We start from the raw sequence: 27,663 nt of genomic DNA, 5'->3' as shown, positions 1-27,663 counted from the left end.
CGGAAAAGCCGCCACGAGTGCTACTGAGCAGGCGGCTGATTCAGCGTCCAGTGCAGCGGTTCGCACGCGGAAGCGTGTGTCTAGCGGCAGAGCGGAACGCGAAAAAGCCGCCGCATGCAACAACAGTCAGGCGGCTGATTCCGCGTCCAGCGCGGCGGTTTGCACGCAGCAGCAGCATGCTGCTGGTGTGGCTGAGCCTGTTAGTTCACACAGGTTTAGGGCTACGCACGCGCGCGCCAGAAGTCAGGACCTTTATGCCAGCAGGAGATGTGACTCCTGATTGGCTGAGTGGTTCGGGCGGGGCGGCAGAGTCCTGCAACTATATATACAGCTTGCTTGACAGTTGCTGGTTGTCTGCCATTGCGATCACTAAGTGGAAGCACTCAGACCTTTAGTTAGATCCTACAGTGTGTTAGAACCAGGTGGACCTGGGAATTCACACTTAGCCAGTTTACTTGTACTATTAATCTGTGTTATTATTCAGACTAGTTCCAGGGTGCTGAGACCAAGGACCTCGCACTCAGACTAGGCATTGTTTGATATCTGTTATGACTTATTGCTTTTCTGACTACTCCTCTGTCTTCTGATTCGGTACCTCGCATATCTGATATACCGTTGCCAGACCCTGCTTGCCTTGGATACAGAATCAGCCTTCTGTCTTGGTACTTTATCTGTCATCTCTGTTGCCGAACCTCTGCCTGTCTGACCATTCTCCCTTCAGTGGAACGTCTCCCACTGGAGGGTTATCTCTGAGGCTTGCCTCTCTGAGACGACTGCCCAAAGCAGACGATTACTGCTAGGGGTCGAGATTCCTCACTCTGCCTGGTCAGAGGATCTCACACATGGGGTTCCCATTCAGAGGTAACCACACCTCTGAGGAATCGCTGTGTGGTGGATATTTCCACACTTCTGTGATTTGTATTACTGTCTTTATTGTGTTCCTTTGCTGGTGCCCAGAGGTTAGCAATATATCGGATTATCGGTGATACTGCAGATCATCAATAATCGGGTATATATCTGCATTCTTGGTGATACTGCAGATCGCCAATAATCAGATTCTCTCTGCGTGCTGATACCGATCGTTACGCAAGGCTAATTTGTTGGACACGACACACCATTTTGAAAAGATAATGCTTCCCTGGACCCAAAATGTGTCTTCACTGGGAGTTTGTAATGCTCTAACCCACTTTTAGGATGGAACTTATGGTATGTTATGTCTTCCCTAACATGTATGATACATTTAAAGGAACTCCGAGGAGTGACCGAATTTAAAAGAATACACTTACCTGGGGCTTCTTCCAGCTCACTGTAGGTGGCGAGGTCCCGCAACGTCCTACTGGCTCCTCTCCTTCAGCCTCCGCCGGCCCCCTGTTACCGGCACACCCAGCGACACCCGGGCCTGGTGTCGGCAGGCTCTTCCTGGTTAATGACGCAATGCGTCATCACGACGCCCGCTTCGCGTCATCACGGCGGCCGGCGTGACTGTGGAGTGTTATTTATCCTCTATCCAATGCTATTACTTTTTTTTTTTGTCCCTTATATATTGCTCTCTTCCTTTTTATGTACATTACATATTCTTCATGACTGTAATATGTTGCTTACATCTGTGAAAAGCACTATATGTTATTTTTTGAAAAAAATCAAGTAATTGGATATCCATATTCTGCTCTTGTTATTACTAAGAGTCTTATTGTTATATGATTCATACTGAATTGTCTGATATTTGTAATCTTATGCTCAGACTTCTTCAGATAATGTATTTAACAGTTTTCTTTTGACTTGCAAATAAAAGTTTTTGAAACTAAATTGTACGCCCCCCTCCTACACTGCGCCCTGAGGCTGGAGCCTCTTCCGCCTCTGCCTCGGCTCGGCCCTGCGGAGAGGCCCATCTTTGGGAGCACTCGGGCTCCCAAACACTTCCGAAGCCTCGGGCAGTGGCGGAGAGCATTCTCCGGCCGATCCAGCGCTGGAACACAGGGACCAGGAGGAGAACGAACGGAAAGGCTCTATATGACCCAGAGCCTACCCTCTCCTTAGGTGAGTATCTGTTTAATGTTTTTATTTTTGCTTCAGACTCCCTTAAAGATAACCCGAGCCGAAACTCATACTTACCTAAGGAGAGGGAAGCCTCTGGATCCTAATTAAGCTTCCCTCGCTTTCTTACGAAAAATTGTAAAATAAGAAATACAAATAAGAAATATGTTTCTCCCAGAGTAAAATGTGCTATAAATTACTCTTTTCCTATGTTGCTGTCAATTACAGCAGGTAATAGAAATCTCACAGAGCTGACAGGTTTTAGACAAGGCCATCTCCTCATGGGGGATTCTCAGGGTTTTCAAAAGCACTTAGTAAAGGGCAGTTGCTCAGTCCAACTGCAAGAATACTGTGCAAATAGGGGAGGGGGCAGCCTGCATCTTTGTATAGATCCTTTCCAGGGAGTGCTTTTGTAAAGAATAAAGTTAATGCTGTGAATCCCCCATGAAGAGGTGGACTTTCTGGGCCGAATAACAGGTAATCTAGGCGACGCAGGAGGACGGCGAGGGTGCGCTCAGCCTGGCGGGGCTGGAGGGAGCCCCAGGTATGTATTTTATTTTCTTTCCCTTGGTCTCTGGTTTCCTTTAACCCTTTCAGTGCTCCCTGCAGAAGCAAAAGTGAAGCCAAGTTAAAACTTCAGGTTTGTTTTTATTTTTGTTTTTAGGTTTCAGAAATTTTAATGAAGATTTTTTTTCCATTAAAGTTATCATGCTGTGGCTAATCTCATAGAGAAGAGAGAAAATTCTCAGTTTAGTTCCACTTTAAGGTCTGTATGTAGTGGGCCTTTAGAGATCCCCTTTAGCTTGGATTTGGCATGGACATGACACAGGTGCATGACTGAAGGAAGTTCACTCATTGTTGCAATGTTTGTGGTGTGTCTGGATTTTCAATAAGCCTTTGATAAGGCACTGCACAGGAAGTCACTGAAACATGCATCTAAACAACACTTGGAGGGAAAAGAAAGGACTTAATGAAAAGCTCTCCAGCTGGACAAGGACAGCCAGTGAAGGACCTCACAGTTAGGCCCTCCTGGGTCCCCGGCTCCAACAATACATTATTGATTAAATACTCACTGGATTAAATGTTATTAGAGGCCTCTGAATTCCATGGTTTACAGGCTCTGAGGCTGCTGGGCCACCCTTTGCTGGGCTGAAGTTCCTTAATAGTAAACTCTATTCCCCGTGTCATAGCATCCAATATGTAAGATGATGCTTTACACCCCTGATAATTTATGGTGCAGTGCTGTGTCGTAAGCTCATGCTTTATAAATAAAAGATACAGTGCAACCCCTGTTACCCGGCACCAATGGGCAGGCTCGGACTGGGCCGCCGGGAACACAGGAGAATTCCCGGTAGGCCTAGCCTCTTGTACTTTAAATGGGCCCTCCCAGGCCCCACACCGAGCAGCATGATAGGGTATCACAGGAAGGTGGGGCCTGGGCACACAGCGGCCGGGAGGGGGCCCAACCCCCCCTCCTTCACCTGGGGCCCCCCGATCCGCACTCCCACCTTCAGAATACAATGCAATGGCAGCGGCAGCAGGGAACTACTTACTACTTCCGCATTTCAGGCGCCAGAGATCTGGGTCACTGCGTGTCAGGTGTTTTCCATTTCCAATGCCTTTCACAGTACTTCCTGATTAGCTGAAGTACGTTGAGCGGCATTCCAGAGACGGAAGATATGTAAGACGCAGAGACTCAGCGGCAGAGCTCTGACCAGCCTCTGGAACCAGGACGGGGTGAGTCATTCCCTGTCTGCTGCCACTGTGCTAAAATCTGGAATAGGGAGCGCAGAAGGGGGGCTCAGGTGATTGAGGGGGGAGTTGGGCCCCCACTCCACCGATGTGTGCCAGCAAGCTTCACCTTCCATGCTACCTTTACTGGGGACACCTATAGCTAACTACCTATGCTGGAGAAACTTATAACTACCTATACTATGGACACCTATAACTTGCTACCTACTGGAGACACCTATAATTACCTACCTATTCTAGGGACATCAATAGCCAAGTACCTATTCTGGAGATACCTATAACAAACTACCTATACTATGGACACCTGTAACTTACTTCTTACTGGGGACACCTATAGTTAACTACCTATTCTGGGGACACCTATAGCTAAGTACCTATACTGGAGACACCTATAACTACCTATACTATGGACACCTATAACTTGCTACCTACTGGGACACCTTTATTATTATTATTATTTAGTATTTATATAGCGCCGACATCTTACGCAGCGCTGTACAGTATATTTATATTATATTGTCACTAACTGTCCCTCAAAGGAGCTCACAATCTAATCCCTACTATTATCATATGTCTAGGTATGTATTATGTAGTGTAAGTACTGTAGTCTAGGGCCAATTTAGGGGTGAGCCAATTAACTTATCTGTATGTTTTTGGGATGTGGGAGGAAACCGGAGTACTCAGAGGAAACCCACGCAGACACGGGGAGAACATACAAACTCCTTGCAGATTGTGCCCTGGCTGGGATTCGAACCGGGGACCCAGCGAGAGCGCTAACCACTACGCCACCATGCTGCCCATAGTTAACTACCTATTCTGAGGACACCCATAGCTAACTACCTATTCTGGAGACACCTATAACTAACTACCTATACTATGGATGGACACCTGTAACTTACTACTTACTGGGGACACCTATAGTTAACTACCTATTCTAGCAAGAAGTTTTAAATCAGGATGATACCATTTATTGGCTAACTACAAATGAATAAGAATAAACAAGCTTTCGGCCTTGCAGCCTTCGTCAGGTTTACATCCTGTTAGTTTGCAAGCTACTGCAACCCTACTGCTACCTATTCTAGGGACACCTATAGCTAACTACTTATACTGGAGACACCTATAACTAACTTACTATACTATGGACACCTAGAACTTGCTACCTACTGGGGACACCTATAGTTAACTACCTATTCTGGGGAAACCTACAGCTAACTATAGCTGTGGCCAGGCGGGGGGGAGGGAGAGACTGAAACTTTCCTGGTGGGCCCTCAGTATCCCAGTCCGACCCAGCCAATGGGGATCGGATGATGCCAAATAAATGCCATTTCTGCTTGCTTGAGAGTCTGTGTTAGGGCTTTTACACACGCCCAACTGATGTTGCCTGTTGGAGATCAGGACCTGATCACATTGGGTGACATCGCTGGGCTGCACAGACATGTGTCAGGTGTATAGCTGATGACACGCTATGCGGAGGGGCAACGGAGGGATAACGAGCGGCACATGCGTGACGACATGCGGCGTGTGGGGCGTGCGGGGGATCGGCGTGAACAATGGGGTCAGTGGTGGTGATCGGCGTAGCTGGGGTTGGGTAGATCTGTCAGGCGGATCGCTCGCGCGTTGGGTGTCGGGGGTCATCGGGTGCCGTACACATGCCTGATAAATCAAGTGTGTATACGAGGCTTTAGACATAGGCCTAGATAACACAGTGCTATTCCCCACACCAGAGCCGGGACAAGGTCCTCCAGCACCCAAGGCAGAGACACCAAAGTGCGCCCCTCCATCCCTCCCACCCCAACAGTCATACTGATTGCTATTAGACTAAGAGGCGCCCCAACACCCTAATCTTTACTTATCTGGCTTGCAGTCACTGCCATATCCATTCTTTTCTTATTTCTCTCTGCTTCAAACAATAGGGGAATGATAGCTGAGTGAGTTGTGTGCCCCCTCCTACACTGCGCCCCGAGGCTGGAGCCTCTCTCACCTCTGCCTCAGCCCGGCCATGCCCCACTGTATGCTTACCATAAATTCTGTATTAACAGTAATATACAGTAATTAAAAGAAAATTAAGACAAAAAATGGACAAACTTAATGTAGCACAGGTTTATGCTGTATAAAGTAGTGTAAAAGTAGCTTTACGCATCCTGCAAGCCTGGGATTTTTTCCCCGGTTTGTTGTGAGTTCTAGTTAACGGAGTTCTGCATAACAGGGACTTTACTGTAATTATAATCATCATCATATTATTCATTGGATTTATATAGCTCCAATCACCCCACGGATTTGCATCACAAGAGCCTATAAGTACAGATGTCCTGACAGCCTAGACTCCGCCCTCCATGAACCTACAAACACCTGCCGAACCGCACTGCCAGTGTGCTGGCTGTCCTTGCTGTCACTTCTACCTTACTTCCCTTGCCTGTCATAGGTAGCTACAGGTGTCCCTTAGAATTAGGTAGCCAGAGATAACCTCCGTATTAGGTAGATAGAAGTACCCCCGACTGAAGGGAGATCTCGTCAGTGGAATGCTGAGAGCTGGGTGAGTAACCTCTCATTTATGCTCTGCTCAGGACTCTGCATAGGGAAGGAAGAAGAGAGGCACTGGGGAGGGGAGTAATCCACCTTTCCATCATCAGGCGCCTATAGGCACGTGCCTACAGTGCCTTTTGGTAAATACGAACCTTGCACTAATATTACACAGCGTTGGACAATAAATAAGGTTACAGAAAATTATAATACGAATGACAGACAACACAATACAAGCAATAATGTAAGGCTTGGTGGTGTGTTCTCCACAGTCAGCATGCAACGCATGAGCTGACGTCAAGGAGGTACACACACTAGCACAAGGAAACAGGCTATCCCTAGTATAGTGGAGGGGAGGACTGACTCCAATAGGAGATTGTGGCGCACAGAGCCAGTGCAGATCCGACAGCCACAAACAATACTTTCGCTATAACGTCTCAGCGCAAAGTAGCGCTGAGAGCATAAACCAGAACTGAGGAGATCAGGACAGGTAGACAGAATGAACGCTTGCTAGCTAGCCGCTACTTAGTGACAGCAAGCGTCCAAAACAAGACAGACTGGAATGAGGCAGCCAATGCGATTGCAGCGATGGCGTGCCTCACAAAGACAGGACAGGATAGTCAGGAAAATAGCAGGATCAAGATAGATGAACGTAACACAGATAAACATACAATAGTATGATATCCTAGCGTATTACAATTACAGCTATCAATGAAACTATTTGTAACGTCTGACTAACATATGTATATATCGGCAATGAACCGATATATGACAAAGGCAGGAACACTGACTTAGGACTGGAACGATACAGGGAACAGGACTCAGAAGGATTCGCTATCTCTTCGCAGAGATGAACGCAATCCACAAACAGTAACAGGACAGGATTCAGAAGGATTCGTTATCTCCTCGCAGAGATGAACGCAATCCACAAACGGTAACAGGACCAGGAGCAGGATACTAGCTCAGCACGGGTGCTCACGATACGCGCAAACTACCAAAACGTGCTGGAAAGCTGACTAACTGCACACAGGACATAAACAGTTCGTGTACGTATACATCAGCGACACTGATGTATCAACGTAACACGAATACAAGGAAAATAATAAACGTGCTGGTATGCATATATATTGGCAATGAACCAATATATGATGCAAAGACCAGCAAAGTATCTTTAGAACAAGAAACACGATCGGGGGCTGAAGCGACAGCAAGACAGGCTTAAACTGAAGCTATGAAAACCCGAGGAGTCCTGCAGGAAGCAGATCTTTATACTGAGGTCATCCAATGGGAGCAGACATGCAGATTCCCACACAGGTGAATAATAATCAGTCACAAGCTGAAAGCAGGGAAAGGCAGACAAAGCTATGCAGCTTGCATGGAAAGAGATCAGAACTGCCTGAGCTGCAGCACTACTACTTCCAGCAACACCTGCTGCAGCAGCGATCATTACAGTACCCCCGCCCTTAAAAGCGGATTCCAGACGCTTTTCAAAACTGAAATTCCCAACAAAACAGTCTGACTAATAATTCATGATGACCGGGAGAGCCCGGCAAGACCGAATTCCAGAATCAGTCCCCACAAGACTGGACCCATCGGAACCAGAACCTACAGAACCATGCCCATCAGTACTACAAGCCCCAGTGTGACACCCATCAGAACCATGATTTCCAGAAGAAAGCCCTCCGAAACTCCCTGAGCGATACCCACCGCCTTCCAGGAACCGTTCAAAAACGCCAAAGCCTTTGCAATGCCCACCGGGACTGTCTTTACCAACACAAAACCCACTGTTGAACCAGTCCAAGGCACCAGGACAAGTTTTCTCAGAGACTTCCCAGAACACCTTGAAGTTCCAAAGAGATCCCCATAGGTCAGAACGCCCCTTAGGCTCACATGGAGAACTATCAAGAACCCCTATGGAACCTAGGGCAATTCCCGAGTCAGGGCCACAAGGACAAACATCAAGATCAGGGCTTTCAGGGACCAGAACCATCTCTGGGCATGCAGGCAGACTGGCAACATCAGAACATGTTCCCACTAAGGAAGCATCAGAGCACGCTAACACCTTAGACACACTTGGGCATTCTGGCACACAAAGAACATCTGGGCACACTGGCACAAGAGAAACCTCTGGGCATGTCAAGGAACTGTGAGCCTCAGGGTCAGCCAAGACAGGACCAAAACCAGCACTGGCCAAAAAAAAATCATCATGACTAGACTTCGCAACTACTGGACTTTTACACGAGAATGCAGGATCAGACTTAGATGTCGCTGATTCCAGCAAAGTCAGTAACAAATCAGATTCAGGGGCACTAACAAGACAGGACAAATCTTCTGATGTATGCACTGAACCAGATAGGGACTCCACAACTACCTCTGGACTGGACAGAGACTCATCTAATACACTGGATTGGAGCTCATGAGGCGCTGCAGAACAAGTCAGTATTGCAGCAGCCCCCACTGGACTAGGCAAAACTGAGGAATTCCCTGGACAGCAAGGGGACTCTGGAACCTCTGCCACAGCGGCCAGAGAACCAGAATCTTTCAGGATACAGGGCTGGGTTTCAGGAACACTCATCAGACCGGACTGAAATTCTGAGATTTCTATTATTTTGACCAGAGAATCAGAATTATCCATGTTACAGGGCAAGACTTCTGAAACATTCAGAGGACAGGGCTGGAGTTCCTCGGCTGTTACAACACTGGAGAGGGACTCAACAACATTGGTTAAATCAGACTGTGTACAGGGCAAGGTATCTAACACACTTGCTGACGAGGACAATATTTCAATGGCTTCTGCTTTGCTGGGCAGAAATTCATCAAGTTTTATTAGAGCAGACTGTAATTCCAAAACAGCTGCTAGACAAGTGAATATTACTGCAACACCAACTGAGGTAAGCAGTGCCTCAGACTCCTCTGCTAGAGGGTTTGAAGTATCCAAAGTACTGGGTGAAGCATAAGACTCTGCGACCACAGCTTCACTGGACAGGATCACTGAACAGTCCATATTGCAGGGCAAAACCATGGAAGCACCTGCTGGACAGCATAATGATTCTGTGACCTGAGTTTCATTGGAGAGATCTACTGCACAATTCATGGTACAGGGCAAATTTACTGGAACATTTTCTGAACAAGGTAATAATTCTGCGATTTCAGGTTCACATAGCAGATGCTCTGAGCTATTCACGATACAGGGCAAATTTACTGGAATATTTTCTGAACAAGGTAATAATTCTGCGATTTCAGGTTCACATAGCAGATGCTCTGAGCTATTCACGAAACTAGAGCGAGGTGTAGAAACAGGAAGATCAAGACACAATGTTTGCGCATCTGAATCACCATTCATTTGTAAAATTGGAAAATTCAGATGCTGGGGTTCTGAGGTTTCTAGACAGGATTGCTGGGACTCAGAAACTGATGTAGTGCATCTATTGGCATCTGCTGGATCAGACAGGAGTTGAACTTTATTAACACAGGTAATTTCTGCAGAAGTGTTTGCAGAGGCAGGCAAGATTTTTCTGGTGTCTGTTTCACTGAACAAAGAGTCATGAGTACTGGCTAGGCTGGACTCGGAAGTCAGCAGGACCTCTGGATTCTCTGCTGAGAAATTTGCGCAGGGCAAGGTTAAGAATGTATCAGTGGCTTCTGTTTTACTGGTAAGTAACACTGAGTTATCCATGGTACAGGGTGGAATTGCAGGAACTTCAATTTCACACAAAAAGAGCTCCGAATCACCTGCTGAATCAGCCAAAGGTGCTGAAGCAGGCGGGTCAGAACGCCAAATTTGCGAATTCGGAGTCACATAAAAATCATCCAAAATCAGTTCCCACACATCAATCAATGGAGCCACAAAGTCATACCCACACACACCAGTTTTTATTAGGTTATAGGCAGACTTAATGCATGCATTCAATACTAATTCACTTTTTGCACTGTAAAATTGACAAAATGAACTTGAATCATTCTTCCATTCATTGACCAGAGCTTCCATCTCTCCTTTCTCAAATGGAGGATTCCAAGCATACTTAACAGGCAGATCATGGTTTGCAGATATGATTGTAGCAGGGACATATATTGGGTTAATTAGCAGGTGATTGGCAGATTCTTTATTCCTAAGAATCTCCAATACCTGTAGCAAGTGCTGAACTGTAGTGTATGCAAACTTTCCTTGCTTCGCAAATAAGTTGATTTGTTCAATACTCTGTAATATCTCCTCATAATCATACTCAGATAATTCTTTTAAACAAAAATCTTTATTTTCCCTAGCCAGGGAGGAAAGTTCATTAGTAGTTTCATAAGTCCATTTAACTCCCCTGAAAGACAATTGCATTTCATTATCTGTTAATGGCAGAATCTCATTATAGGTCTCAGTCGCTAAGGATAACGACTCTGCAGATCGGACACGTTTCTTAGAACGTTTGCGTTTTGCCTTAGACCCTGCTGTTTTTGGTGATTTATTCAAGGCTGCAGGAAAATTATCAGTAACACTTTCTGCTTGCTGAACATTTTTGCAAGCAATTGAAGGAGAAGCTGATTGGCCTGCTGCCAGGAGTTCATTAAGAGGAAAAGGCAATGGATCTATGCGCAACCAGTTATGGATCACAAACGCTAGAAATTCCAGCGGTCTCTCTTTCAAATCGGAATGATTGAGAACATCAAATGCCCACTGGAATAATTCCCCATTAAACAAAATATAACTTAGTTGGAGTGCCCAGGTTGAAACAGGAGTCGCTTGGAGATCAGGATTGGTCAGGAACCTGGCACATTCAGAGAAGAACTCATTTTCTGTTTCAGAGTTAAGTTCTTCAAATTTCTTAAAGGAACAGGAACCATAATTAACAGTGTCATACTTTCTGGGAATCCCCCCCACAATGGGGATTGGTAATGGGGTTTTCATAATGTAAGGCTTGGTGGTGTATTCTCCACAGTCAGCATGCAACGCATGAGCTGACGTCAAGGAGGTACACACACTAGCACAAGGAAACAGGCTATCCCTAGTATAGTGGAGGGGAGGACTGACTCCAATAGGAGATTGTGGCGCACAGAGCCAGTGCAGATCCGACAGCCACAAACAATACTTTCGCTATAACGTCTCAGCGCAAAGTAGCGCTGAGCGCATAAACCAGAACTGAGGAGATCAGGACAGGTAGACAGAATGAACGCTTGCTAGCTAGCCGCTACTTAGTGACAGCAAGCGTCCAAAACAAGACAGACTGGAATGAGGCAGCCAATGCGATTGCAGCGATGGCGTGCCTCACAAAGACAGGACAGGATAGTCAGGAAAAAAGCAGGATCAAGATAGATGAACGTAACACAGATAAATATACAATAGTATGATATCCTAGCGTATTACAATTACAGCTATCAATGAAACTATTTGTAACGTCTGACTAACATATGTATATATCGGCAATGAACCGATATATGACATAAGCAGGAACACTGACTTAGGACTGGAACGATACAGGGAACAGGACTCAGAAGGATTCGCTATCTCTTCGCAGAGATGAACGCAATCCACAAACAGTAACAGGACAGGATTCAGAAGGATTCGTTATCTCCTCGCAGAGATGAACGCAATCCACAAACGGTAACAGGAGCAGGATACTAGCTCAGCACGGGTGCTCACGATACGCGCAAACTACCAAAACGTGCTGGAAAGCTGACTAACTGCACACAGGACATAAACAGTTCGTGTACGTATACATCAGCGACACTGATGTATCAACGTAACACGAATACAAGGAAAATAATAAACGTGCTGGTATGCATATATATTGGCAATGAACCAATATATGATGCAAAGACCAGCAAAGTATCTTTAGAACAAGAAACACGATCGGGGGCTGAAGCGACAGCAAGACAGGCTTAAACTGAAGCTATGAAAACCCGAGGAGTCCTGCAGGAAGCAGATCTTTATACTGAGGTCATCCAATGGGAGCAGACATGCAGATTCCCACACAGGTGAATAATAATCAGTCACAAGCTGAAAGCAGGGAAAGGCAGACAAAGCTATGCAGCTTGCATGGAAAGAGATCAGAACTGCCTGAGCTGCAGCACTACTACTTCCAGAAACACCTGCTGCAGCAGCGATCATTACAAATAAGCAGCAAGATACATACATAATGCCAGATCATGCACTCTAGTCCGAATAATTCAAGTTTATGTTATTCTGTGAGTAGGGTGCATGATCAAGTAGGATACGCAAGGAGGGTAAAAAATCCCCAATTATATTCACTAGAACTCCTGAAGGTTCCAGCAATGAGAGAGCACTAAGGCTCCCATCTGAAGCAGCACTGACTTCTAGAGATTTGCCACTGTGTAATTGTAGTGACCTGATTTGCAGCAGAAAGGGGTGTGGCACTTACGCCAATTACAGTACCCATCCCTTTGCCACCAATTGGAGGGGAGGTGTGGCAGTTACAGGAAGGAGGTAATAGATTTGGCAGCGTATCATGGCAGGTGGCAGGACAGTGTGAAAATGATGCTGGGGTTTTGAGGGTTGTGATTGGAAGAGGAATCTGGACAGCATTGATTGGAGCTAAACTCCCAGCCGGGTGGAGCTTGAAGCTGAAGACCCCTCAGAGGTGAGTATGCGCAGGATGGAGTAGGGGGATATTTGTTGGGTGGAGGGAGGGGTTTGCTTAAACAAAACAAAAAAATTAAATGGAACTTTGAAGTATAGAGGGCATGTTATTGCTACTACAGCCAACTTTTCCTGTTTTCATTATTGAAGTTGAAAAAAGTGGAGCAATGAGGCATCTTCTCAAACACAAAGTGCCCAGAGTAAAGGATACATTTTTATACTTATACAGTCAATATTCCAGTGCTAATGATTCAAAGTGCACCCAGGTGTTCTAACAAATTTCAGAGTGATATCCCCCACCAAACAAAAGAGGAAAGCTTACAAGCCCAGGGGCGTAGCAATAGGGGTTGCAGAGGTAGCGACCGCATCGGGGCCCTTGGGCCAGAGGGGCCCCGAAGGGCCCTCCCCCAACTACAGTATTAGCTCTCTATTGGTCCTGTGCCCATAATAATGACTTCTATAGATACTTTGAATACTGGTAATCCTTAAGAAACTGTTTCCCATGCTTTTCTTGCACCTCTGACACTGTAGTTGCCATTGGCAGGTTTTGGTGCACCGTATCAATTGTTATGTATAGAGTGCTTGGGGGGGCCCCATTGTCAAACTTGCACCGGGGCCCACAGCTCCTTAGCTACGCCACTGTCCAAGCCCCTAACAACCCACATTATAAGGCTGTTAGAAAGCAATGGACATTAACCCCCCTGGCGGTATGAAAAATTCCGCCAGGGGGCAGCGCAGCAGTTTTTTTTGTTTTTTTTTAAATCATGTAGCGAGCCCAGGGCGACGGGGCGGGATGACGTCATTGGGAGTCCCGATCCACCCCTCGGCGCTGCCTGGCACTGATTGGCCAGGCAGCGCACGGGGTCTGGGGGGGGGGCCCGCACGCCGCAACAGATAGCGGCGATCGGGCGCGGGCCAGCGGCGATCAGTGTGCTGGCGCAGCTAGCAAAATGCTAGCTGCGTCCAGCAAAAAAAAAATTATGTAAATCGGCCCAGCAGGGCCTGAGCGGCACCCTCCGGCGGCTTACCCCGTGTCCAGCACGGGGTTACCGCTAAGGAGGTTAAAGTGAACCTCCAGACTAAAAATCGACTCAGAAGCACTGAAAAAACTTGGTGTTTCTTTAACAATTTCACAGCATCAGAACTTTGTTTTTCTTACCCAAGCCTAATTTTTAGCTGCACAGAAAAAAACTGCCCTGGCATTTTTCCCCTGATGCTGAGCAAAGCATGATGGGATTTCTGATTTTGTTCTCGTTCTGCTGTTTTGGTGCAATTTTTTTTTTTTTAATTTTGAATTTGAGATTTGAAGCCAAGCGCGCGCAGCTGGGAAGGGGTGATCAGGACACAGGACAGTAGGAACTGTGTCTCATGCATCCTATCACCTCCTTTTAACCAAAAAGATGGCTGCCCCCATGAAATCGCAAACATTTGCCTGTTCTTTTAAAACAGGGTGGGTAAGAGAATATATCACCTATCTATTTTAATTAACATAACTAATGTAACTTAATGACAGTATGTTTGTTTACACTGAAGTTCCCATTTAAGGACCATAATCTCCCTAATTTACAGATCCTACAATTGTTCATATCAAGTGATCCAAAGCACAATTCCTCACTTCACAGCAGACATTCCAGAATCAACTCTCAGTCTATAATATACTCAGTATATAAGCAACTGAGAGACAAAAGTGTACTAAGTGAAACCGTTTATTAAGTACCATTTTATGGTACACCACCATAAAAACAGAAATACTCCACTTACATACGTGGTCACTGGTCTCATATCACATGGTACACTGAACTGTAGAACGGGCTCAATTAAAAAAGATCAGGTGCCACTACTCTACAACCCGGTCGGTTTCGCTCTTTAGCTACTTATTTTCTCTTTGGATGGAAGTCTCAAATACTTTCAAGGAGAGAAAAATAGGTAAAGCATTACAATGGCATTTCCACATTAAAACTGTGCTCTTAATCCTCCAAGCATTGGGAATGCACAGCAGGATACCCTAAAATTAAATAAAACAATCGCACATAGTAATACTGTTTAAAACCAAAACACGGAGGGCCAGATTTATCAATAGTGTCTGAGACAAAATATTAGTAGGTTTTTAGAAATCCATGCAGAACTGTCTCAGGCATCTTAAGAAATCATTAGATAGTGCAGATTCCTTCTTAAACTGTTAGGAATAGGAGGAGTTAGGAAGGTCTCTCAGGTAGTGCAGTGTGTGAGGGGAATTGCAGATGCTGAGGTAACCAACACACCTGCTGTATCGATAGCAGGAATTCCTGTGAGGAATTCAGCAGGGGGGAGGAGCACATCACAAATCATGTATAGCCTGCACTCTGCAATGATGTCTAGCCAGCAGGTTTACATCTGTAGAACTGCTATCAAGCATTTCTTAATCTGCGCCAGTTTAGGGATGGATTTGCACTTCTCTTAACTGTAGTGCAGCTCTAGAAATTCATGCTAACCTGCCACTATTACCTAGGATTTAAGAAGGTTCTTATTACCATGCAAAACTGTTCTACCTGCTGGTTAGAACAGATTAAGAAGAAAAAACTGTCGGTAATGCGTTGATAAATCTCCCCCACTGTGCTAAAATCATTCAGCACTCCTCCGCGAAGTGCCACCACCAGGAAGGAAGATTTAACAACTGCTCTCCCCAATGTGCAGTGCTTGCACTCACTGAGTGGATACTTGTATCATGCATATCAGCCTCAGGCTCAACTGCTTCTCCACACCGCGATACACAGAATCACTCCTCAGCGGCAAGAAAAGTCTTTATTACAAGCAAGCATTTGGTGACGGGGAACTGTATCCATGCGGCTGAGCCTCGGACTTCAGCCAGCACACCTCCCCTATGTCACCCGTAGCAGTCTCCAAGTAAAATCCAATAGTATCACGTGATCACGCAGTGAGCGTCAGCGTACGTCTAGGGCCCTGCCTACGCGTTTCGTCATAAATGACTCATCAGGGACTTGAGGTACGTCAATGTGATCAGTTGTCAAATCTTCCTTCCTGGTGGTGGCACATCCTGGGGGGAGTGCTGTATGATTTTAGCACAGTGTGTTTTGGTTTTAAACAGTATTACGGTAAGTACTATGTGCAATTGTTTTATTCAATTTTAGGGTATCCTGCTGTGAACTCCCAATGCTTGGAGGATTAAGAGCGCAGTTTTAATGTGGAACTGTTTGATCTGAGAGTTGGTGGCTCTGTTTCTTAAAGGGGAACTGAAGAGAGAGCTAGATGGAGGCTGTCATGTTTATTTCCTTTTAATCAATACCAGTTGCCTGGCAGCCCTGCTGGTCTATTTCTCTGCAGTAGTATCTGAATAACACCAGAAACAAGCATGCGGGTAGTCTTGTCAAATCAGACTTATAAGTCTGAACCACTGAAACACCTGATCTGCTGCATGCTTGTTCAGGGGCTATGGCTAATAGTATTAGAGGCAGAGGATCAGCAGGGCTGCCAGGCAACTGGTATTGCTTAAAAGGAAATAAACATGGCAGCCTCCATATACCTCTCTCTTCAGTTCCCCTTTAAAGCACCCCGATCAAGAAAAAGTAGGCAGTTAAAATCCGACAGCACTGACAGGTTTTGGGCCAGTTCATCTCCTCACAGGGGATTCTCTGGATTTTCTTTGTTTTCAACAGCATTTCCTGAACAGCAGTTTCAAAGTCTAACTGACAAAATTGTGTGCAAGTGGGTAGGGAGGCTGACTGGTATCTTACTGTTTTGGCAGTTAAACTGCTGTTCAGGAAATGCTGTTGAAAGAAAACCCTGAGAATCCTCCATGAGGAGATGGACTGGCCCAAAACCTGCTGGTTCTGTCAGATTTTAACTGCCTACTTTTTCGGGATAGTGGTCCTTTAACTGCTACCCCCTATTTTTCTTTTGGGATTTGTACTTTTGTGGCCATCTGGAGTGCAGTTTTTTTGTATAGGATTTGTGGTATTACAACGACATTATTGGTCAGGGGCAGTGTGGGGCTGATGTAGCACATTGGTGTTTGACGTACACTTACCCTTTAAATTTCTCTCTTGGGATTCAGGAGGGGGAACTAATGATAGTTTAGTCATCTACAAAGCATTAATAATGGCGCAGACAAATGAGGAGGGTGAAAGGGACTTGGCTTGTGGACAGGACACTCGATCACGCAGCAAGTATGTTGTCTAGATAAGATGTGTTTACACATACTATTCATCAATGCCCTCATTATTACACTTTATGATCATTATTTCTGGAGTTTACAGTTTTCGGGCCAAGGAAATGCCAAATATTTGGAAGAAAAACAGGCAGAGACAATTCAAGATGTGTTGGGATAGTATGAGAGGATAGCCAGGCAATGCTCATGTGGTTTAAATTACATAATCTTTTCAGCTGAACATTAGCATGCCAAGACTTCCAATGTTCTTGGGAAAGACAACCATCCATTCTCGTACGCGGGAGAGTAGAGGACAAAGGGCACCAATATCCAAATCCGGAAAACAGACGCACCAAATGCGTAGCGTTTAAATTTACCCCGCCTCCTCTGCCTGCCCGATATCATTAATTTCGGAATGTATTGCTTTTTTTTATCAAACCACTTTGGATTGGAACGTGATGCCTGAATATTTGCTAAGTTTGGTGCTCCTAGATAACTTTACCTAGCATAAACCTAAAACCCTCCCTGACGATTCACCCTCCCCTCCCCACCTAACCCAAACCTCTCATCCTAACCTTCCCAAATAACCCAAGCCCTTCCTGTCGCCACACCTTAACCTTCCCAAACAACCCAAACCTCTTCCTGACATCTCACCCTAACATCCCCACCTAACCCAAACCCCTTCCTGTCAAATCACCCTAACCTTAATCCTAAATAACCCAAACCTCTTCCTGACGTCTCACCCTAACCTTCCCACCTAACCCAAACCCCTTCCTGACGCCACACCCTAACCTCCCCACCTAACCCAAACCCCTTCCTGATGCCAAACCCCTTCCTGACGCCTAATCCACTCACCTAACCCAAACCCCTTCCCAACGCCTCACTCTAACCTCCCCAAATAACCCAAAACTCTTCCTTCCCGCTGTACACTACTGAAGTTATTCAACCAACTGGTTGAATGCTCCTTCAGGAGTCCTCATCAAGGCTTTGGACGTCCAGACTTGCGCATGCGCAGTACGGATGCGCCCGTCTTTGGAAGCACTCCAGGAAGCGAGTGCTTCCAAAGCCTTCAGAGGATTCCCGAAAGACTGGAAAGCCTCTATGGGATCCAGAGCCTTGCCTTTCTTGAGATGAGTACCTAACTTTATTTCAGGTGACTTCACAACTTTCCAGGTCCTTTGAATTTACATACTGTAAAAAGCACCAAATTGGGATGGAAAATGTTTGGAGAGTAAAGATGACTCTCTTCACAGATTTATTTTTTAAAAGGAAATGTCCAGGATGAATAAAAAGTAAAAATCTACTTACCTGGGGCTTCCTCTAGCTCCTGGCAGCCATCCTGTGACCTCACAGCAGCTCCGCTCCCTGTTGGTGGCCTGAAGTCCCCTCCGATACAAGAGGCCTACTTGCGTTCCAGCGTGCGGCTCATGTAGTCACGCTGACGTCATCTGGACTGTACTGCACAGGCACAGTAGTTGTGTGCCTGCACAGTACAGTCCGGATGACATAAGTGCGACGCATGGTGAAGCGCAAGCAGATGCCGACCTGGCAAGGTCGGCATCTGCACTGGAGGGGACCGGGAGCCACTGGAGCTGCGGCGAGGGCACAGGACACCTGCCAGGGGCTGGAGGAAGCCCCAGGTAAGTAGATTTTTACTTTTTATTTATCCTGGACCTTCCCTTTAACTCTCTGATGGGATTATGCCAATCTATTTTTGTCCCCTTTATCTTTAAAGCAGACCTGAACTCAGAACTTCCTCTCTACTCTAAAAGATAAACAACCGCATAATAACCTTTAAAGTGTACCTGAGATGGGGCAAAATAAAAAAATGTATACATACCTTGGGCTTTCTCCAGCCCTCTCTGGTCTGATCGCTTCCTCCCGCCAACCTCCGCTGCCTGCAGCCTCCACAACTAGCCTCGGTAAGTCATCCAGTTGGGGTTAGTCAGCGCAGGTGTAGTCCAGCTGTGCGCGCTCCCCCATCACTGTGCCTGCGCAGTACTACTATGCAGACTCAGAACGCTCCCAGCCACGGGAGCGCGACAGGGGCTGGGCCGAGTATGCGCAATATGCCCAGGACCGGCGGACGTTACGGGGCGATTTGTGGAGGCTGCAGGCAGAGGAGGGCGGCAGCAAAGGCACTATCAGGCCGGAGGGGGATGGAGGAAGCCCCAGGTATGTATACATTTTTTATTTCTCCCCATCTCAGGTTCTCTTTAAAGAAAAAGCATTTCTTTGTTACAGCTGATATAAATCTGCAGTGTGTCTGCTTCCTGCTTTCCATGTGTTTACACATTAGCTGCTCTACCGGGGCTGCCGAGCAGTGTTGCCAACCTTTCACGTTATTTTTTACTGACTAATACCTAAAAATTTACTGACAAAAGATTTTTTTTACTGACAAAATCCCCGCGGCGCGCTGAAAAATGGGCGTGGTCACGCAACAGAATGTGGGCGTGGTCATGGGTGGGGCCAAATATACATAATTTTAGTATTGCTGTAAAAGGTCTGCCAGGGAAGTTTGAGCTCTGCCATAGTGTTTCCCCCCCTTCCCCCAAAATACATGTAATCTTACAGCATTTCACCAAATATCCACGTAATCTGGCAGAGGTTCTTCCAAAATACAGATAATATGGCAGTGGTTCCCAAAAAATAGATGTAATCTGGCAGCAGCGATTCCCCCAACATAAACATAATCTGGCAGCAGTTCCCCAAAATACATTTAATCTGACAGCAGTGGTTCCCCAAAAACAGGTAGCCCCAGGTCTATAGGTGTCCCCAGAATAGGTGGCCAGGGGTATAGATGTCCTCAGAACAGGTAGCCAGGGGTAGAGATGTCCCCAGAACAGGTAGCCAGGGGTATATGTAGGCAGGGGTACAGGGCCGGTTCTAAACTGGCACATATGAGGGGGCAGTCAAATGGGTAGGGGGCAACATGTTCGAGGAAACTTTGCGCGCCGCGGCGACAAAAGTGGGCAAGGCAAGTAAATGCACATGAGAGACAGCGTTTCCCCACTAAATGCACATAAGAGACAGCGTTTCACCAGTAAATGCACATAAAAGACAGCCTTTCACCAGTAAATGCACGTAATGACAGACAGCCTTTCACCAGTAAATGCACGTAATGAAAGACAGCTTTTCACCAGTAAATGCACATAATAAGAGTCAGCTTTTCACCAGTAAATGTGCATAATAAGAGACAGCTTTTCACCAGAAAATGCACATAAGAGACAGCTTTTCACCAGTAAATGCACATATTAAGAGACAGCTTTTCACCAGTAAATGCACATAATAAGAGACAGCTTTTCACCAGTAAATGCACATAATAAGAGACAGCTTTTCACCAGTAAATGCACATAATAAGAGACAGCTTTTCACCAGTAAATACACATAATAAGAGACAGCTTTTCACCAGTAAATGCACATAATGGCAAGCAGCCAGTGTCCTAAGTATATATAGCCAGCAGATATATGTGCCCAGTATATGTAGCCAGAGGCATATGTCCCCAGTATATGTAGGCAGGGGTATATGTGCCCAGTATATGTAGCCAGAGGTATATGTCCCAAGCATATGTAGCCAGGGGTATATGTGCCCAGTATATGTAGCCAGAGGTATATGTCCCCAGCATATGTAGCCAGGGGTATATGTGCCCAGTATATGTAGCCAGAGGTATATGTCCCCAGCATATGTAGCCAGTGGTATATGTGCCCAGTATATGTAGCCAGAGGTATATGTCCCCAGTATATGTAACCAGGAGTATATGTAGGCAGGGGTATATGTCCCCAGTATATGTAGCCAGGGGTATATGTGCCCAGTATATGTAGGCAGGTGTATATGTCCCTAGTTTATGTAGTCGGTGGTATGTCCCTAGTATATGTAGGCAGGGTATATGTGCCCAGTATATGTAGCCACAGGTATATGTCCCAGTATATGTAGTCAGGGAGGGTTACATGTGCCCAGTATATGTAGCCAGAGGTATATGTGCCCAGTATATGTAGCCAGAGGTATATGTGCCCAGTATATGTAGTCAGGGGGTATATGTGCCCAGTATATGTAGCCAGGGGTATATGTGCCCAGTATATGTAGCCAGGGGTATATGTGCCCAGTATATGTAGCCAGGGGTATATGTGCCCAGTATATGTAGCCAGGGGTATATGTGCCCAGTATATGTAGTCAGGGGTATAAGTGCCCAGTATATGTAGCCAGGGGTATATGTGCCCAGTATATGTAGCCAGGGTATATGTGCCCAGTATATGTAGCCAGGGGTATATGTGCCCAGTATATGTAGTCAGGGGTATATGTGTCTAGTATATGTAGCCAGGGGTATATGTGCCCAGTATGTGTAGTCAGGGGTATATGTGTCTAGTATATGTAGCCAGGGGTATATGTGCCCAGTATATGTAGCCAGGGGTATATGTACCCAGTATATGTAGCCAGAGGACCTGTGCCCAGTATATGTAGCCAGGGGGTATATGTGCCTAGTATATGTAGCCAGGGGGTATATGTGCCCAGTATATGTAGTCAGGGGGTATATGTGCCCAGTATATGTAGCCAGGGGTAATGTGCCCAATATATGTAGTCGGGTATATGTCCCCAGTATATGTAGTCAGGGTTATATGTGCCCAGTATATGTAGCCAGGTGACCCCCACCCCCCAGCAGGAGGACAGCAGCGCAGTGAAGGGAGAGCTGTGGCATCAGCGGTGGAGAAGGGGGGCAATATCCCCCTATTCTCTCACCTTAGTGCTCTCCCTCCCTCGCTCTCTCCTCCTGAACTAGTGCTGACTGAGTGGCTGGCAGGCGGCAGCGGGCGGGACTTACCTTCCTTCTTGTCGCCGGCGCGGGATGATTTGCAGCTACTCTGGTCTGGTTCAGACCAGAGCAGCAGAACTTCCGGCGCTTGGAGCGAGACGGAAGGTAAGTCCCGCCCGCTGCCAAACGCCACCACTCAGTCAGCACTAGTTCAGGAGGGTATAGCGAACGAGGGAGGGAGAGCACTAAGGTGAGAGAAAGGTTGGATATTGCCCCCCTTCTCCACCGCTGCCCACAGCTCTCCCTCCACTGCGCTGCTGTCCTCCTGCAACAGAGCGGGCGGCCGACCTTTTACGGACGCTGCTGAATTCCTTACGGAATTTACGGGCGGTTGGCAACACTGCTGCCGAGATTCCTGAGGTGAAACAGCTGAGAGATCAAATTACAGTTGTGATTAGTCACAGATGAGGGGGAATTAGACAGGCTAAACTCTCTAAATACATACAGGGTGCATTTCTCTCTGTTTTCCTTCTGTCCTGTGCAAGAGTTCAGTTCCACTTCAATATACTCTATTTGGCTTATGAGGTGGGGGAGGGAAGCAGACATGGCAAAGTCTAGTCCACACGACTTAAAGCAAGGACTCTAGTAATGACATTTGTGTCGGGAGAAAGTGTGGCTATCACCAGATGGGACCTTCATCTGACACACTGCTAGGCTATGAAGTGTCTTGGTAATGTGCTGCACCTGGTTGCCTAGCAACATCATGCTTCCTCCAATCTGCAGCCCTGCAAGAGTTGGAGGAATACAAGGAGTCCTAATGGTTACACAGCGACTATCATGCGCTAATCCCCACTGTGCCGTAACAAAAAGTCAGCGTGATTTTCCTGCCAAGCAGGACATGAAAAAGTGAGCATATTTTTTTATACCGTAGATATTAGCTGCAGAGAGATCTGGGGAAAAAAAATAATATTGGCATTAAATGTAACTGCAGTGTATGAAACAAATGCAATGATGAGAATTGCTGTTTTGTCCCACCCAATGTGCCAGTACACATGCTAAATGAATTTCAGATGTTGGGGATTGGGACCCCATCCCTTGAGTAACATCGCTAGGCCGAGGCTGTACAGATGTGTAGTTAGTCTGCAGGCTAACGACACGTTCTGTTGCAAAGCAGTGGAGGGAGGGGTGAGGCAGAGGGCCAACAGAGCAGTGGTGATGTGGTATCACGCTATGGGGGCAGGGAGAGCAAACCAATGCATCTGTAAAACATTGGGGCCCCAAACTGTCACCCCAGTGATCGCAACCAGGCAGATGTCATTAAACAGATATAGGTATTGCAGGGGGCTAACAAGAGGTTAATATACAAGGTAGGGGTTAAAACGTAACTGGGGATAAAAAAATCTATTTATTTTATACGAGACCCTGTCACTTTAAAGGGGCCCTGAACAGTACCTAAAATAAAAAATTTCACTTACCCGGGGCTTCCTCCAGCTCACCGTAGACCGCAAGGTCCCCTGGCGTCCTCCTGGCTCCTCTCCGTGTCCCGCTGGCAGCTCTATTACGGGCTGCACCGGGCCGGGCATCGGGTCAACTCTTCCTGGATCTGGACGTTCTGCGTCATCACGCCGGCCGGTGTGACAGTCCTGTGCATGCACGGTCTTCTAACTCAAAATCGCGCATGCGCAGGACTGTCACACCAGCCACCGTGATAACGCGTAGCGGCCAACGTGATGACGCGGAGGGACCTTGCAGCCTACGGTAGGCTGGAGAAAGCCCCAGGTCTCATATGACCTTGCGGCAGAGTGCACCAACAGGGTCATATGTATAGCGACAGGAAGGATGTCACTGGGATTCCTGGATTTGCCAGTCGTATTCCCATCGTTCAGCATGCGTACTGCACCGACGCCACCAACATGTTTAAAATTCCTGCATTGCCCATTGACTTACATTACTTCCGCTGACACGGCACTGCCACGGAAGTCCAACCGTAACATGCTGTTGACTTTGCAGCGGCTTCGCGGCAGATCGGACACCTTGCAGCATGACGCTCTACGTGTGCTAGGCCCCATTGCCTTGCATTGCCATTGCGTTACCCTGTGGTAAAACAAGGTAACGCAACGCAGGTTTGCAAGGTAAGTGTAAAAGGGACCTTAGAGATTATCTTTCAGTCTAATGGGGGAGTGTTACATTTTCATTTTCCTCCCAACTTTTTGAGATAAGAAAGAGGGACACATAAGCCACACCCCTGCCACACCTCTAGACATGCCCCCGACACACCCCCTAGTCATGCATACCATAAAGATTTCACAGGAAAAATATGTTCTTTTATAATTCACACCACACTGGGCTTGTCTATCCTGGTTCATTTTCCTTTATATTAAAGTGAACCTCCAGACTAAAAATCGACTCAGCAGCACTGAAAAGGCCTGGTGTTTCTTTAACCTGCTGAGCGGTCTGGACGAGCTCAGCTTGTCCAACACCGCCAGAGGCTGCCGCTCAGGCCCTGCTGGGCCGATTTTCGTCAAATAAAAAGCAGCACACGCAGCCGGCACTTTGCCAGCCGCGTGTGCTGCCTGATCGCCGCCGCTCTGCAGCGATCCGCCGCGAGCAGCGGCGAAAGAGGGTCCCCCCAGCCGCCTGAGCCCAGCGTAGCCGGAACAAAAAGTTCCGGCCAGCGCTAAGGGCTGGATCGGAGGCGGCTGACGTCAGGACGTCGGCTGACGTCGATGACGTCACTCCGCTCGTCGCTATGGCGACGATGTAAGCAGAACAAGGAAGGCCGCTCATTGCGGCCTTCCTTGTTTATTCTGGGCGCCGGAGGCGATCGGAAGAACGCCTCCGGAGCGCCCTCTAGTGGGCTTTCATGCAGCCAACTTTCAGTTGGCTGCATGAAATAGTTTTTTTTTAATTTAAAAAAAACCCTCCCGCAGCCACCCTGGCGATTTAATCAGAACGCCAGGGTGGTTAACAGTTTCACAGCATTAGAACTTTGTTTCTCTTATACAAGTTTCATTTTTAGCTGCACAGAAGAAAACTGCCCGGGCTTTTTTTCCCTGATGCTGTGCAAAACATGATTGGATTTCTGATGATGATGTTCTCGTTCTGCTGTTTTGGTGCAATTTTTTTTTTTACATTTTGAATTTGACATTTGAAGCCTAGCGCACGCAGCTGGGAGGGGTTATCAGGACAAAGGACAGTTGGAACTGTGTCTTATGCTCCTTGTCACCTCCTTTCAACCAAAAAGATGGCAGCCCCCATGAATCACAAACATTTGCCTATTCTTTTAAAACCGGGTGGGTAAAAAATTATATTACCTATCTATTCTAATTAACATAACTAATGTAACTTAATGACAGTATGTTTGTTTAGGCTGAAGTTCCCCTTTAACATTTGAAAATTAGATATATATCAATGTAAAGGATGGGAATAAAGTTAAACTTAGATATATATCAATGTAAAGGATGGGAATAAAGTTTGAAGTCAATTAAACACATTTTTCAGTAGACAAATACTTATATTTACATAGATCTTGTCTTCAGTCCTGAAAGAGGGACAAATGAGGAAGAAAGAGGGACTGAGCAACAGGGTCCCCAAAGAGGGACTGTCCTTCCAAAAGAGGGACAGTAGGGAGCTATGCATTTTTACCTCATCCTACCTTCTGCACAGGCCAAGGAAACAAAACTAGTTATGCAACGTTTTTGCAATTATATTTATAGGCTGAGAATATGACATCTTCCAGACTTTGAGACTTGTAAAAGATGTGCTGTAATCTTCCATTTCTCAGTACACCAGTGTGACTTAAAATAATAACAGGCCACACCGTGACGGCCGTACATTAAAAAAAAGCCAATTCATCTCAGTGTCTGCAGCCTCAAGGGGAGATAATATGTATTTTAAAAAGGTCAGAAGAGCAGATGTAGTGTTATCAGCTATTTTTTAACGATAAAAAGAAGTTCCAGCTTTGAGATTGAGCCCGTAGGGAACAGGATAAGGCCCTGAGGAAAGCACCGTCACGCCAAGCAACACACTCTCTCCACGGCCTTTGTTTTCTGTTGGACGGCGGGTGATGCAGAAGTGCATTGTGGGAGATCTGGCATGAGGCAAGAATAATAGACGTTTAGTTAGGTGACCTTTCGGTGTCTGAATCAGTCTGTGGAGAGGAAAAAAAAAGTCTCCGCCATTAATGATATACCGCGATCCCAAGAAGGCAAGATCTATAATCCCAAGTATAACATTTCATTAAATTTGTGCGGGCCGCTCTTGTATAATCCGTTTAATGCCTGGATTGTACCATCTGCTTTACAAATTCGAGTGTGACCGTGCCTTGTATTTGCATAACAATTATGTAAAGAGCAGAGGGAGATAAAGAAGGATGAGGGGAAAATAAATGATAAAAAGGTATATGAAAAGAAAATCATCGACCTACTTTAAAAGCCTTACTCCAGGAATTTTTTTTGGTCGCTAGTTTGATTGAAGTGAGCCAGTGAGGGAGTCCATGGGGAAATGCTGCTGAGGTGATTGGGTAGGCAGCACCCTCTCAAACTGCTAGGAACACTATTCAACCAATTAGGATGCTTCAAAGATGTAAACGTTGCTGTGATTGGAGAACTGCAGGGGCGTCGCTAGCCCTATTTTGGCGGGGCCCGTGCCCCCAATCTGTCCTGGGGTGCCACGGATCTCCCGGCCACCGCTGCCCCGCTCTGCCCTGCTCTAGTGATGGGTCGTTCGCGAACGAGAGCCGGCTCTTTGCTGCGAATGACGAGAGCCGGTTCTCAGTTTTAAAAGAGCCGATGCCTCAGCCGCCCCACAGAGCTCTGATTTGCTCTGTAATAAAGGGTGCTGAGGCATGCTGGGAGATGTAGTCTTCCTCTTGCAGCTTGTAGGAGTGTGTGGGGTGGAGCGGAGCAGTAGCAGGAGGGATTGCCCAAGTCAGAGAAGCAGTCTGGAGACGTCATGGAGACGGGGGCGGGGCTTCTACTTCGATTCTTAGTGATATTTAATGAAGAGCCGATTCAGACCCGTAAGAGCCGGCTCTTTACTGGGAGCCGATTCAGACGAGCCGATTCTCCTAGAAGAGCCGGAATTCCCATCACTACCCTGCTCCGCTCCGCTGTCATTCAGACCTTGATCAGCATATTTGTGCCCAGGCCCGCTCTATCTGGTCGGGTCGCCCGCTGATCCTGAGGTCTGACGCGGCAAGGTAGGTGGGGTGGGGAGCGCGCCTGTCACTCACTACCTAACAGGGGTCCCTGTCACTCACTCACTACCTAACGGGGGTCCCTGCTGTCACTTACTACCTAACGGGCGTCCCTGCTGTCACTCACTACCTAACGGGCTAACAGGGGTCCCTGCTGTCACTCACTACCTAACGGGGGTCCCTGCTGTCACTCACTACCTGACGGGGGTCCCTGCTGTCACTCACTATTTAACTGGGGGTCCCTGCTGTCACTCACTACCTAACGTGGGTCCCTGCTGTCACTCACTACCTAATGGGGGTCCCTGCTGTCACTCACTATTTAACTGGGGGTCCCTGCTGTCACTCACTATTTAACTGGGGGTCCCTGCTGTCACTCACTACCTAACGGGGGTCCCTGCTGTCACTCACTATTTAACTGGGGGTCCCTGCTGTCACTCACTACCTAACGGGGGTCCCTGCTGTCACTCACTACCTAACGGGGGTCCCTGCTGTCACTCACTATCTAAAACGGGGATCCCTGCTGTCACTCGTCTCACTATCTAAATGGGGGTCCCTGCTGTCACTCACTATTTAACTGGGGGTCCCTGCTGTCACTCACTATCTAACTGGGGGTCCCTGCTGTCACTCACTATCTAACTGGGGGTCCCTGCTGTCATTCACTATCTAACTGGGGTCCCTGCTGTCA

General features: G+C 46.8%; 1 long non-coding RNA gene across 1 annotated transcript in view; it reads right to left on the bottom strand.

The window, feature by feature from the left end:
* LOC137519607 (uncharacterized) overlaps positions 1-22,480 on the bottom strand; it is a 63,974-nt gene extending 41,494 nt beyond the window's left edge. Inside the window, exon 1 of the long non-coding RNA XR_011021030.1 lies at positions 22,287-22,480. This is a non-coding gene — a long non-coding RNA (uncharacterized lncRNA). The remainder of the gene's footprint in view (positions 1-22,286) is intronic.
* Positions 22,481-27,663: the final 5,183 nt, after the last annotated feature.

Source organism: Hyperolius riggenbachi, chromosome 5 (assembly GCF_040937935.1).
Source record: "Hyperolius riggenbachi isolate aHypRig1 chromosome 5, aHypRig1.pri, whole genome shotgun sequence".
Classification (NCBI taxonomy): domain Eukaryota; kingdom Metazoa; phylum Chordata; class Amphibia; order Anura; family Hyperoliidae; genus Hyperolius; species Hyperolius riggenbachi.
Note: the sequence above shows the minus strand (reverse complement) of the source record. Positions and strands in the feature narration are given on the sequence as shown.